Source organism: Lissotriton helveticus, chromosome 4_1 (genome assembly GCF_964261635.1).
Source record: "Lissotriton helveticus chromosome 4_1, aLisHel1.1, whole genome shotgun sequence".
Lineage (NCBI taxonomy): Eukaryota > Metazoa > Chordata > Amphibia > Caudata > Salamandridae > Lissotriton > Lissotriton helveticus.
Window position 1 is genome coordinate 92,729,579 of NC_136063.1, and position 13,174 is coordinate 92,742,752.

At 42.8% G+C, this 13,174-nt stretch overlaps 1 long non-coding RNA gene across 1 annotated transcript in view; it reads right to left on the reverse strand.

The window, feature by feature from the left end:
- The window catches only part of LOC144827035 (uncharacterized), a 28,365-nt gene extending 16,178 nt beyond the window's left edge, over positions 1 to 12,187 (reverse strand). The window contains exon 1 of the long non-coding RNA XR_013609984.1: positions 12,132 to 12,187. This is a non-coding gene — a long non-coding RNA (uncharacterized LOC144827035). The remainder of the gene's footprint in view (positions 1 to 12,131) is intronic.
- Between the last annotated feature and the right edge of the window lie 987 nt (positions 12,188 to 13,174).

Here is a 13,174-nt window from a genome sequence, read left to right on the forward strand (position 1 = left end):
CAAGCTGTTGCATTTCTTGGTGACTTGTTGGCCCATGTTTGTGCCTGGGATATGGCATGTCTGATAGTACAATTCATTAAAAATTATGTGTCAGTCATTACTGTTTTAGGACACTGAGGGCCAGATTTGGAGCCTAAATACCGGTCGGTAACGGCCGATTTCGGCCGTTACCGACCGGTATTTAAGAATCGGCATGTAGGGGCATTTATTTTACAGATTCGGTAAATTTACCGAATCTGTAAAATACCGAATCGGTAATTTTACCGATTCGGTAAATTCAAATGTAGGTGGGACTCTTCTGAGTCCCAAAGGCCATACAGATTCGGTATTTTACCACCCAATTCAATTGGGTGGTAAAATACCGAATCCAGGTGTGCATGCACATGTGTGCATGCACACCTATGCCATGTGACAGACAGACATGCCCTTAAGGCATGTCTGTGTGCCACATGGCACACATGCCTGTATTCGGGGTGCCAGAGGGTGTCAAAGTGACACCCCCCGCACCGTTGCAAAAATCGGTATTTACCGAATCGGTAAATACCGATTAGGTATTGCCCATTGATTCCTATGGGCTTCAAGGCCCATAGGAATTAATGGGCAAAACCGAATCGGTATTTACCGATTCGGTAAATACCGATTTTTACAGATTCGGTAATTCAATTACCGAATTTTCCTACATCTCCTACCTTCATATTTACCGATTCATAAATACCGAATCGGTAAAATCCAGTATTTATGAATCGGTAAATAGGCTTTTCCTACATCTGGCCCTGAGTCCTGGAGAGGATCTCGCGGACTGCTACTACAAGAAACTGAAATGTCAACAACTATCCCATAACAGCCTAAGAACCAACACACAGTTCTGTGCACATAGGATATAAGACTTTATATTAAGAGCCTCCTTGTGGCTGAGTGGTTGATGCACAAACAAAAGCCCATACACACTGATGGACTTCATAAGTTTTGTGGAGTGTGACACAGGGGAGCCCTGAACTTTTATACTGTTTTCACCCGGGTTTTGCTGATTCTCCTATGTGGTCTTTGGGCTGTGGGCACTTCCCTACGGTAAATATGGTGTGAACGTGCACAAGGCCTTCTTATCCTTTTTGGAAAGTGCAGCTGATTCAAGATTCTGCAACACGGGCCGATCTGTCATTGCAGACCAGTGAGTGCACGCTTTCATCCATCGTGAATAGCCTCATGAGCAGCTTGCCTTTGTAGGCTGCAGTAAGTGCGCACCTGCACCTATGGTGCCCATGGTCGCGTGTGCCGCCTATCAATGCATGCTTGTGCAGGTGCACAGGCGCACGCATTAGTTAAAGCAGTGTCCACTGTTCTGTGGAGACTAGGGCGGGTGTTCTTGCACCCCTGGTGCTGGGACCGATGTGTTCCATCTGCCATCGCAGGTACGTGTGCTCACTAGTGCACATGTGCCCTAGCGCTTGTGCACCCAGGTAGAGAGGAATACCTGTGTGTGTTTCCCTACCTATGAGGCTTGCTCTTCCCATTGGCTAAAATGGGAAGCGTTTGACACTACGTTAGACTGCTTTAGTGGATTGCAGTTGAACAGCTTCATGATGTTTCATATCAATGGATTCATAGTGTCAAACCCTTTCCATTGGTAAAGGGGGTGTAACATAACTCGCTTAGAAATGTCTCTTATAGAATAATAGATATTTCTATGCTCCAAGAGTCTTAGGGAATGTGGTGGCCAGCTTTAGTGGACACCAGTGGTGGGGGTTAGCACATCTGTTTATTTACCCACTAGACAGCCATAAACCATGGGCATCCCAAGGGATTGGCAGATCTCTGCTATTTGAGGGCCGAATGGGATAGATTGAAGATAGATGTTTTGACACATATCCCCTCGGGCCGGTTCATTTCCCCACTAATGATTAAGATCCACATCCCAAGGCTCCATGGCAGACAGGCCTACAAATTAGGGGAGACATCTGTGGTTCACAGTGTAACCCCCTAAACCACTCTGACCTTCATAGACACACAACAGTATAACTATGGGTGCCATCCTACAGCAAGGGCTGAGATACACTTGTGGGGACGTGGGACCAGAGAACCTGGACTGCGTGGTGCACATTGTCAGAGGTCTCTGATGTACACATGGAGGATGCCTATCTGAACAGAGGCTGGCCTAGGCTAAGGACCTGCTGAATTGTGATCTTCAAGGGCCAGGCGGTGGATCTCCTGTTCTTTCGGGGATCTCATGGACATCAAAGATCTCCAATGAGGGACCTACACCATCTACCTGTGACACCTGAAGAGCGGTATCCTCTCAAGTGCCCACCTCGGCTACTAATTCCAAACTGGTAGCGTTGTGTGAGCATGGACCATAGACATGTGTCTGGAGACCGGATTGTCTAGTGCAGAGCCCCAAAAACTGTGCCCGCATCTAAGACAATGGGTTTCTGTACTGCAGGGATCCCGACACTCATAAACATCTAGTGGTTGTGAGTGGATTCACAGGTTGTGGGATCCCATTTGGCCAGTTTCGTTGACTGCGCTGCATTTCTCTCCGGTGACATGCCGACTGCATGCTCATTGTGTGCGGAGAATGATTCACAGGGTACAACCCTTGGAGGTGGGGGTATACCTATAGTAGTGCCTCATTCTACCTCATGTGGGTCTGCTGAACTTGCGCCTGTGTGTGCTTGACCAGACTTGTCTAGTGAAACCAGTCTCATTGGACACCAGATGTTGTGCCTTATTTTCAGAGGGTTACGGAATTGCAAAGCTTCACTGTGTGACAGGAATCACCTAGTGCTGCCCAACTCAACGTGCGCCCGTCATTGTGCCTCCTTTCCAGGGAGGTGCATAATTTTCAACTCATCCTGTTTGAAACCTGAAGTTCCTGATGCGACTCATCCCTACGCGCACCAGGCACTGTGCCCGGATTATATGACCTAGATCATTGTGTACCGGCCGGGGCGCCTCATCTTATTGAGAGGCTCCCCTGTGATACTCCCCATTCCTGGGTTTGTTCCCCTGTTTACCCTCATCATGGCGGACCAATTGCCCTCTCCCCACCTGGACCCTCCTGGAGACATCTTGATGCAGGTAGTAGCAAGGGAAACTTACTTGGTTGAAGAAACGCTCCTGAGACAGTTTGGAAGGGGTTAAGAGACTGTGTGACTCCTTGTTGTTTTGAGACCTGTGGGTGAACTCCCAAAGGGGCGCTAACCTTCCCCTCGTTTACATCTATGTCCTAATTAAAACTGTTACATATTCCCACCTGCTTCCCGAAGACCCAGACTGAGTAACTTCGGCCGTCTGCCGCCCAGTGTCTAGCAGGCAGGGTTGGTTATCTTCTATCCATGAGGTGAAGAGAGGCTGGGGCCACGAAGTCTGCTGAGGGTGAATCATTGACCTACTGGATACCAGTGGCAACGCATTAGGGTGCTGAGTACGTATGTGTGTGTAAGAATGTGACGTACAGACTCGGTGATAAACCGCCACATCTCCTAATGGTGTGGAGTGAGTGTGTGTGAGTGGGAGTGATCATGTCAGGACCACCCGTGATTCTTGATACTGGTCAGCGGTGCTGCGTTATATGTTTATTGGTGGTAAGAGCACAATACGTTCCGACATTGAATTTCCCACGTGGCTCCAGCCCGTGGTGCTTATAAAATGTGGTCTAATTCTGTGTATGTCCATAATTTTGAAATTGTGCTCTGCTTAAGGGTGCTCTCTCGCAATTGAGGGAGGGTTAAAATTGCTTACAGTTGCATAATATAGATATCATCACAATAGGTGTGGGGCTAGTATTGCTAGTGATAGTTCTGAATGTGTTTTATGCCTAAAAGTATATAATGATCATATTATAATTAGTGAATATGTGTGTTGTATATAAATATTTTTACATACATTCTGTGTGAAGTCTCTTTTGTGACGCTCTGTGTATTTATCACGAGTGGGTGCTGTAACTTTGCTTCACACATTGCTTCTGTAGTAAGCCTGACTGCTCAGTGCCAAGCTAGCCGAGGGTAAGAGCGGGTTGTATAGTGAGTGTAATCACCTGTCCCTGATGGGAGCAGTAGTTCTGCCTAGCTGTGGGCATCCCTTCAGCCAACCAGACACTGTTTGTTTCAATAGGGTGTGGTGCTGTTTTCACCCTCCATTGAATGAAATGTTATTATGTTTTTGTATTTAGTATTGAAACAAGCACACCTTCATATTTGAAAAAAGTGATAAAATGTTTTTACGTTTTTTAACTTGGATTGCATAAAACTGAGACAAATCGGAAATCAGTAGCTACATCCATTATTAAGTTATTCCGCCAGCAGTTTGTTCTCATATTCTTTATTTAACTAGAGAGCACACTGCACTAGATAAAACACTAGCACACAATGGTTAATTCCAAACACCCATTAGGGTATGCAGTAACTAAACAGCAGACATAATATTACGTTATTCCAATTACTGGGTCATTTAGTGCTTGTGCTAGTGCACAGTGGGTATTTGAATCTAGGTTGCTGGGTCACCTTTCACTAGTGCACAGTGGGTATTCGAATCTAGGTTGCTAGGTCACCTTTCACTAGTGCACAGTGGGTATTCGAATCCAGGTTGCTGGGTCACCTTTCACTAGTGCACAGTGGGTATTGGAATCTAGGTTACTGAGTCACCTCAACCTGGTGCACAGTGTGTATAGGAATCTAAGTTGCAGGGTAACTTTACACTATTGCACAATGCATATCCGAATCTAGGTTGCTGAGACTCATTGCACTAATGCAAAATGTGGATCTGAATCTAGGTTGCTGGTTCACTTCACAGTAGTGCATAATTGGGTATCAAATCTATGTTGTTGGGTCACTTGACACTAGTGCATAATGGACATCTGAATCTAGGGGTTTTAGTTTTTTTTTTTACAGATTTTTATATATTGCTAACTTGATAAGAATCGGGTATCAGAGTGCTTTACATAGCACCAGTTGTATTACATAAGGACACATTTGTTTTTGTTAGGCACGGGGAGATTAAGTGATTTGCCCAGAATTACAGGATGTCCAGCGTCATTGGCGAGACTCCAAACCAGTTCCCCAGATTCAAGGTCACCCGCCCTAGCCGTTAGGCCAACTTCTCTCCCCTGTAGGTTGTAGGATCACTTTACACAACTTCACACTGGATATTGGAATCTAGGTTGCTGAGTCACTTCACACTAGTACACAATGGATATCCAAATCTATGTTGCTGGATCACTTCACACTAGTGCATAATTGGGTCACTAGGGGCCATATGTATCAACACATTTCTCCATAGACACAGAATGGGCAAAACCCTTTGATACATCTGGCCCTAGGTCACTTCATCATTTCACAAGAGCACAGAGGATAGGTTTCACTCAGTGTAAGCATCGTTAAGGGCCTGGATCAAAGACCGACAGTCCTCATGGATCTGAATCCTTTTTTTGATTCTTCATGTAGTCAATGTCAGCCACAGCATAGTCCAAGATCCAAAGATTGTGGTGAGAGAGGTGGTGCATGTTATTCTTCAAGGAGGTCCACACTGTTGTGCAGGAACATTTGACCTTAGGTTTCTCGCTGGTTAATAAATCACCTTCCTAGACCTCGAGTCACCCAAAGAAGATGCAAAAAACATAGAACTCTTGAAGAACACCTACAGGACTGTGTCTCAAAGAATGAAGCAGGATCACAACAGGGGTGACTGACCTTTAGGAATAGTCTGAGGCTCAGGGATTCTGCAGACAAGCTCCTAGTGATTGGGACAGAATGTCTGGGCGGACTCCACTGCCCCTACGGTCCAGCCCCAAACTCCAAGCAGTGGAAGCATCATTCAAAGAGGGGGAAATGGTACCAGAGAGGCAATGGAGCAGGAAAGATACTGATCCTGGAGAGGGTAAGTTGTGGAAAACATTCACTATATTAGAAAAGCATTAAATACAAAAGGTCCTTTAACTCTACTGGAAAATGTATGTTTGAGACCTAGGTCAAGTAACTGGAATTTAATGTAGGAACTAGTACCAGTTGCTATTAACGTTGACTCGTGTGCTGTCTTGAGCTTGATTGATTAATAGGGGACATCGAAGAGGAGAAGTTGTGGGGCCTCTGACTCCTGTTGATGCCGAGGACCCTTGGGGGACTCCATACTCTACAGCACAACGTGCCAGGAGGCCAAGCGGCAGATGGCAATATCTGAAGGGGAAAGGGCCACCTTCTGTGACCAGCAGAAAAGGGCTCTCTACTTTCCGCAACAGGCCAAGATGAGCCTATCATAGCCCGTCTGAGACAGAAAGAAGCAGGGCAGGTCAGGGCCCGATCCCTAACATCTGCCCAGCTGGCCCTTTGTCTCAAATTTGGATATTTCCACATATCTGCCATTGTTCTTATCGACTGATAACCTACCTTAGGTAAGGTACTATTAGTAATGGGTAAAAGGAAGGCAAAAGATAGCCCCCACGGGGTACCTAAAATAGCTAAACAACTGCAAGGTGCCAATAGAGAAAACAATTCTGTGGTAGATTATACTGATGTCACTCATTACGAAGTTGAATTATTTACTTGGTGGGGGGCATCCCTGTCCAAATCCCCGAAACCTAGCAGGCATGCACCAGATATCTTTAAGAAAAGACAAGCTCCTGCCCGGGAAACACCGACCAACTCAAGCCAACCACCCAACTGTTGGGATGGCATTGTCAAGGGTGATGTAATAAGTGCAGGTGATGGTGCGGAGACGGGTTTCCCCGTTGTAGGGTCACAAAGCTTGGCTACCGATAATGCAGTGCAAGTAAATCCATCCAGACCTTCACAGATTCACCAAATTGTCTGTTCTAAGTATTTTAGTATGATAGACCCCTCAAGTGATGTCAAAAAAGAGGTTAAAATGAAGAATGAAGTTCCAACGTGGACCAGAAAAAAAGACTGCAAAAAAATAGAATGATGTTTACTTGTGCATGCCTATCTGAGGTCGGCCCGCTTAAAGACTTGGTTAAGGAACTTGCCAATGAGATTTCCTCAATGCGAATAATAATTGAGAAGTTAGTTGACAAAATTGATACCATGCACTTATTTAAAAAAAGTAAATAAGCCACTGGCTCGCAGAAGCATGGTGGGGAACCTTCTACAAGAGTATAAGGTCCTAATGGAAATTCACTACAGCAGCAGCTTATGTTTGGGGAGGCCACGAGGGAGGGAGCTGGGCCAAGTCTAGATTATACAGCCACTAACTCCAGTCTTGATTACACTCTTGGCAATATAGTGAGGAGGCAGTTGCAGGTTCCTCTAGATCTCCGCATGAGATAACTACCCACTTGCTTTGTCCCTGCTGTTGTAAACAAAGGGCATCCCCAGGCACTCTGTGAGCTAATTGGGAGACCAAGACATGTTTTCCATGGAAATCATTTAGCCCATAGAGTGATTACAAGTTACAGGCCAAGAATGAATTATCATGGTTACTTGCCCCCAACTGGTGGAAAAGGGCGTAGAAAACATATGAGTAATGTATCAAATATTGTGTCACCTAAGCAGACCTAGCCGCTGATTCCGTAGGAACTGGCCTAGTGACTTTGGACCAACGTACCATTCCACCAAATCGGTCAAAGATCCAGTTTAAATTCAATCTGCCTGAGTTGAATCTGGCTAAGACCCCAGTTGGATGTGGGGATAGGTCTAATCTAATAGTGACAGGACTGGATGATACCCATCAACACAAAATCTCTAGGTTGGAGGTGCATGCATGAGGAGAAGAAGGATTGCTATCCCATGTTAGGGATTTTAGGTTAAATATAATGGGTCATCAAGTTGGTAGTCTTGGAAATGCTAAGTTCTCTGTTATCAGTGGGTCTTAGGTTGAGGGGAGGCAATCCCTTGAATTAAGTGAATTTGCGCCATTGTCTAACATAGCCCTTAATCTTCTCTCCTGGAACCTTGCCGACCTTAAGTCAAAAATTAAAAGTGACGAATGGGGGAACTTCATAAAAGGCTTTGAGATAAGTATTTTTCAGGAAACATGGCCTACGGATCTGATTTATCGAGTGGGATTTGTGAACTGCAGTGGGTTGGGCTGTTGGGGGCCTGATATCTGGATTAAGGCTCATTTGAATTGTTCCATTAAAGTATATAGCTTAAAATCAAAAGATCTTCTGGCCCTAATACTTTGTTCTGATAAGAAAAACAAGTCCATCTTACTGGTAAATACATACAATAGATTTTCTGCCCAAACTTTGACTTTCTACTATTATGGCTCTGGATGAGTTCGTGGGAAATACTGGGGATGATAGCTGCATTTTATTAAATGGGGACATGAATGTCACCTATGAACCCTGGGAATTACTATCAAATCTTACTGAGGAAGATGATGAGGAAAGGAGGATTCCACTGTTAAACCAGATTTGATTTGCTAAAAACCCTAGAGTGGCACTGCAATTAACATCGCTGGCCTTGCAATATGATTTAACAGCATGTAATGGCCGTACCATCTCGGATAGAATGAATTGCCAAACGAGGATTGATTACTTTCTTTTGAACACTTCATATTGGCATCTACTAATTGATATGCAAGTCATAGAACAATCAGACAGTGATCACAATGCTTTAGCCTTAGAATTAGGATCTATTTTTGACCAAGTGAGTATAATAATCATAATCCGTTTATAAATAGCAAGAGGAGGGATAAGTGGCCAAAAATTGAAGGTAAGTCAACAGTCCTAGCGCAAATTCACAACATGGTCCTTAAGTCTTTGTAAGACTTTAAAGAAATGCAGATGTGGGGCATCATATAAATAGATAGTTTAACAGCTTATTATTTTTTATCGAGATTAAGGGTAAGGCCATTAGTAGCAATACAACTGAATGGTATGATGACAATTGTACGGCTTGTAGAGCTGAACTAATGTCCCCTGCAAAAAATGGAAACTGGCATCTTGTAGCAGAACAAAGAAAAAAATATCAAGTAGCATAAATAAGGGCTAAAAGAAACTGGGAGAAGGCCTTATGGCGAGAACTCCTTTATGCAGCAAAAGTAAAAGATTGTAAATAGTTATGGCATATGGTAGTCAAGGGTTCCAAGAGTAATACTATGGAAGATACATTTTACATTCAACCGCACCTCTGGGTTAATCATTTTAGTGCTCTATACACAATTTGTCAGATATCCATTTAGTTGAAAAGGATCAAGAATGTCTGGAGAGATTTGGGGAGTTGTTCCCTGAAGATTCAGATTTTTTTTACCTTAGATGAAAAAAAGATGGCCCTTTCCACCCTACAGATGGTTAAGTCCCCAGCTTGGATAAAATCCCAGGTGACCTTTACCTCTCTGAACAAGAAATATGGTGTTTTATCCTTAACCAAAGTTTATTGGGGGCAGAGGTACCCAACTCTAGTTTAGGTGATGAGGTGGTGCCAGTTTTTTAAAAAGATGATACAGGGATCCATCAAATTACACAACATTACGCCTTATTGATATATCACAGAAGCTGTTTTCCAGGTATTTGTTAGAAAGATTGAAAGTATGGATTTTAGAGGAGAACAAATTATCATCTTGCAAGTGGGTTTCAGAGTACCACGGATCAAATGTTTAAATTTCTTTTAATTCTTTGGAAGTATGTGACAATTAAAAAAGAACATATTTATGTTATTTTTCTTGACTTATGTGCAGCCTTTGACCTCATCCCTCGAGAAAAATTGTGGATTGCTTTAAAACGTATGGGAGTTCCTGACTACTTGCTGCATACCATAATAAGACTTTGCACCAACAATTAACACCTTCGACGCTCATGACGAGCTGAGCTCATCATGAGCCACGGCGCTCCGGTGCTCATGACGAGCTCAGCTCGTCATGGCCCGTGGAACGCTCAGGTGCGGAGAGAATTCCCCCGCTGTGCTGAGCGTTCTACGGGAGCTAATGCACCTGTGACGAGCTCAGCTCGTCATGAGCACCGGAGCGCCGTAGCTCATGATGATCTGAGCTCGTCATGAGCATGGGGGTGCTGTGCGTGCCCCCCTAGCACAGCGTGGGAATAACCCCCGCAGCGAAGGGGTTAAGCCCAAATAAGATGGGGCCAGACAGGAGAACTAACTGAACATATGATGGTGGACAGGGGAGTTCGCCAAGGATGTGTATTCGCACCTATCCTGTCCAACCTATTCATGAATGGGTTTATAGAGACAGGATGATTGTATTGGTGACCCCCTCCCCCTATCATTTCTGGCTAGATTATATTGTCAGTATTATTTGCAGACAATACCCTACTTATCTCCAAAACCACTATGGGATTACAGAATCTTCTAAACCGATTTATAAATTCTTTTAGGCAATTTGGGTTGGAAATAAATGTTACAAAAACTAAATTTATGACATTGACACCACATAGGTCCTTTAAGGGTAAGATCAGTTTGGGGGACACATATCTGGAGCATGTGAAAAAATTTGGGCCCAATTCACAAAGGTAAACAGACAAAAGTCTAAATTTATGACTTTTGGTATTCACAACGGGCACTTACTACTCGTAAGTGCCCTTTGTGAATTTCAAATGTGAACTTTACGACTTTTGTTATTCACAATGGGCATTTACACCCTTTGTGAATACCGAAAGTCGTAAAGTTCAAATTTGGTTTTCACAAAGGGCACTTACGAGTAATAAATAATACTACTATGTAAAAAATCAAAAGGCCCGATTCACAAAGGTAAAATGAGAATAAAGTCTAACTTTACGACTTTCGGTATTCACAAAGGGCGTTTAAGAATATTTAAATTTACAAGGAGGTAAAAGATATTGTGGAAGCCTTGTATGGAGCTCAATTATGGGGTGGTCATAATATAGGTGGCTTTGAAATTACTGAAAACAATTTTATGAGATCTGTTCTTGTTCTGCCTCTTGACGCACCCTTAAGCCTTATTCGTTTAGATCTTGGTTTGAAAAACATATCTCACGTGGCTGCATTAAGGCCTCTGGCTTTTTGGGTTAGATTATTGACTAACGAGTCTCTTCTTTTCCTATGTCAATCAGTGGCTGAGATTCTTGCTTTAGATTTAAAAGGGAAAATAGCCTGGTTCAAACATGTCAAGGAATGGTTAAACAGTTTAGGAATGCCTGGATTATGGAATAACCCAGCAGCCATGCCACAGAATTACTTGTTTGGCCTAAAGAAGAGGTACTGGGACTATTTTAATAATCAGTGGCTTAACTACTCCCCGGTCGGTGAACTAACAAGTAGATTTCTAGACTTCAAAGACAGAATGATTGGTGAAGACTTTCTTAATTGTGTAGAACCACGACCAGAAAAGATCTTTCTACTTAAAGTTCAGATATGGCATTCTTCCGGTGAATGAAACCCGGGGCAGATGGGTAGGAAGTATTTGCTCCCCAAATTGCCCCTTCTGTCCAGTTAAATCTGAATCTTTGGATCACTTTTTGTTTTTTTGGTACTAAATTCACAGCCCCTAGGAGAGTTTAGTTGTTCCCAATCTGTAGTATTTTATCTCTGTGGCAACTAAAGGAGACTGTTAGAAGCTTGAAGTGTGATACTACATGTTGGCTAGTGTTTTCCGTACCAAGATATTAATTATATGCCTGGCCGATGAGAAGTAAAACTACTTTATCTGTATTAGGGCCATAAGTATGTATTGGGATTCATATTTTAAAACATTGATTGTCCATCTGTATATAATGAAATTAATATTTTTAGAACCTGTTTTAAATATAGGATTGTAACAATCATGCACCTGCACTTTAAAGAAATAGATTGCCATTGCAGGTGGTTGATTGGTAGATAAGTCCCAGATGCATATATATGTTTATTGCATGATAAGTTTTGAATACCTTACAAGTGTTGGGTTGATAATTTCTTGTTCTTATGTAATAAGATGTATAATCTGAGTTTTAGTTTGTATTTTACAGTTTTATCTTCTATTATTGATGTTCTCAATGATTGTATTTGTAAAGTGCATTTATGGTTGTTAATCAAAACCGAATAAAGATTATTATTATTTATTATTATAATATCGGACATGGTCTTTTTATGTTTTTTCAATTAAAGATATGGTTTGAAGTCAGTGTGTGGGTCTCAGTGCCTCTAAACTGGCATCTGATTTATGTGCCCTTTATCAGATACAGAGACAATACTGCACCATATCATTTTCACAAACAGATTTGTACTTACCTTTGTATTCCATCAGGGGGTTCTCGGGGCCTCTAACCTTCGTATTGTTACACCTGGAACAACACACAAATTGTCAAAAGGCTGTTAAAAAAAGTTTTAATATCAGGAACGTCTTCCAAACAATCGGTGGTGTGCGTTACTATACCCAGTCAGCAAATCTGACGACCTCTGAAAGTGCCACACACCTTCCCACCCACGGTAAACCCATCAACACGGGCTCTAGAGCCGAGGAGAGAAGAACAAATGGTACTTCAAGCCTCAGGATCTCAGACGTAAAGGTAATAAAATTATTATCAACACCCAGACCCAGTTTTACCAATATTTGACGCAGCGTTGCAAGACAATTTGCTGCCTTGCATCAATTGGAGAGGGCAGGAATGTGCCATCTCTATCAATATATTTTGTCAGTCAAACATATGTTTATTTTAGACTGTAGTCTTTAAATCATAAGCACAATAAAACCCATGTCCAAACAAGCAAGCAAAGTTCTGAACAAAAACCGATACAATAAAATGATCATATTTTTTATACGACCTCATAAACAGATAGTAGAAATCACCCCAAGACACTGGTTACATCCACGAAGAGCATATCCAAGAGCAGATCAACTGGTTTACACTTTTCACTAATATCATATTTTTGTAAAACTGGTTTTAATCAAAATTTTCATTGAGCAAAAAACCACAAGCAAACCACTAAAATATGTTTTAGACTACCCTTGGCATCAAGGCAACATTTGCAGGTTTTATCCTTGTGTAACAGGGCAGTGTGAGCATCGGAGATTGATGCCTCTAACTTTCTCCTCTTAGGGGATTTTAATATGCACTTTCTGGATCCTATGGACAATACCGCAGCAAACTTGCTCGCGGATCTTACCACAGCTGACCTCCTTCTGCAAAACCCCAAAGCAACCCATGAGAAAGGTCAACTCCTAGACCCTATCTTTTCCAACATTGGGAACCTGTGTGCCCAGGACCCCACCCCCCTGCCTTGGACAGACCATATGCTGATTCCTATGCACTGGTCACTCGACACGACACCAG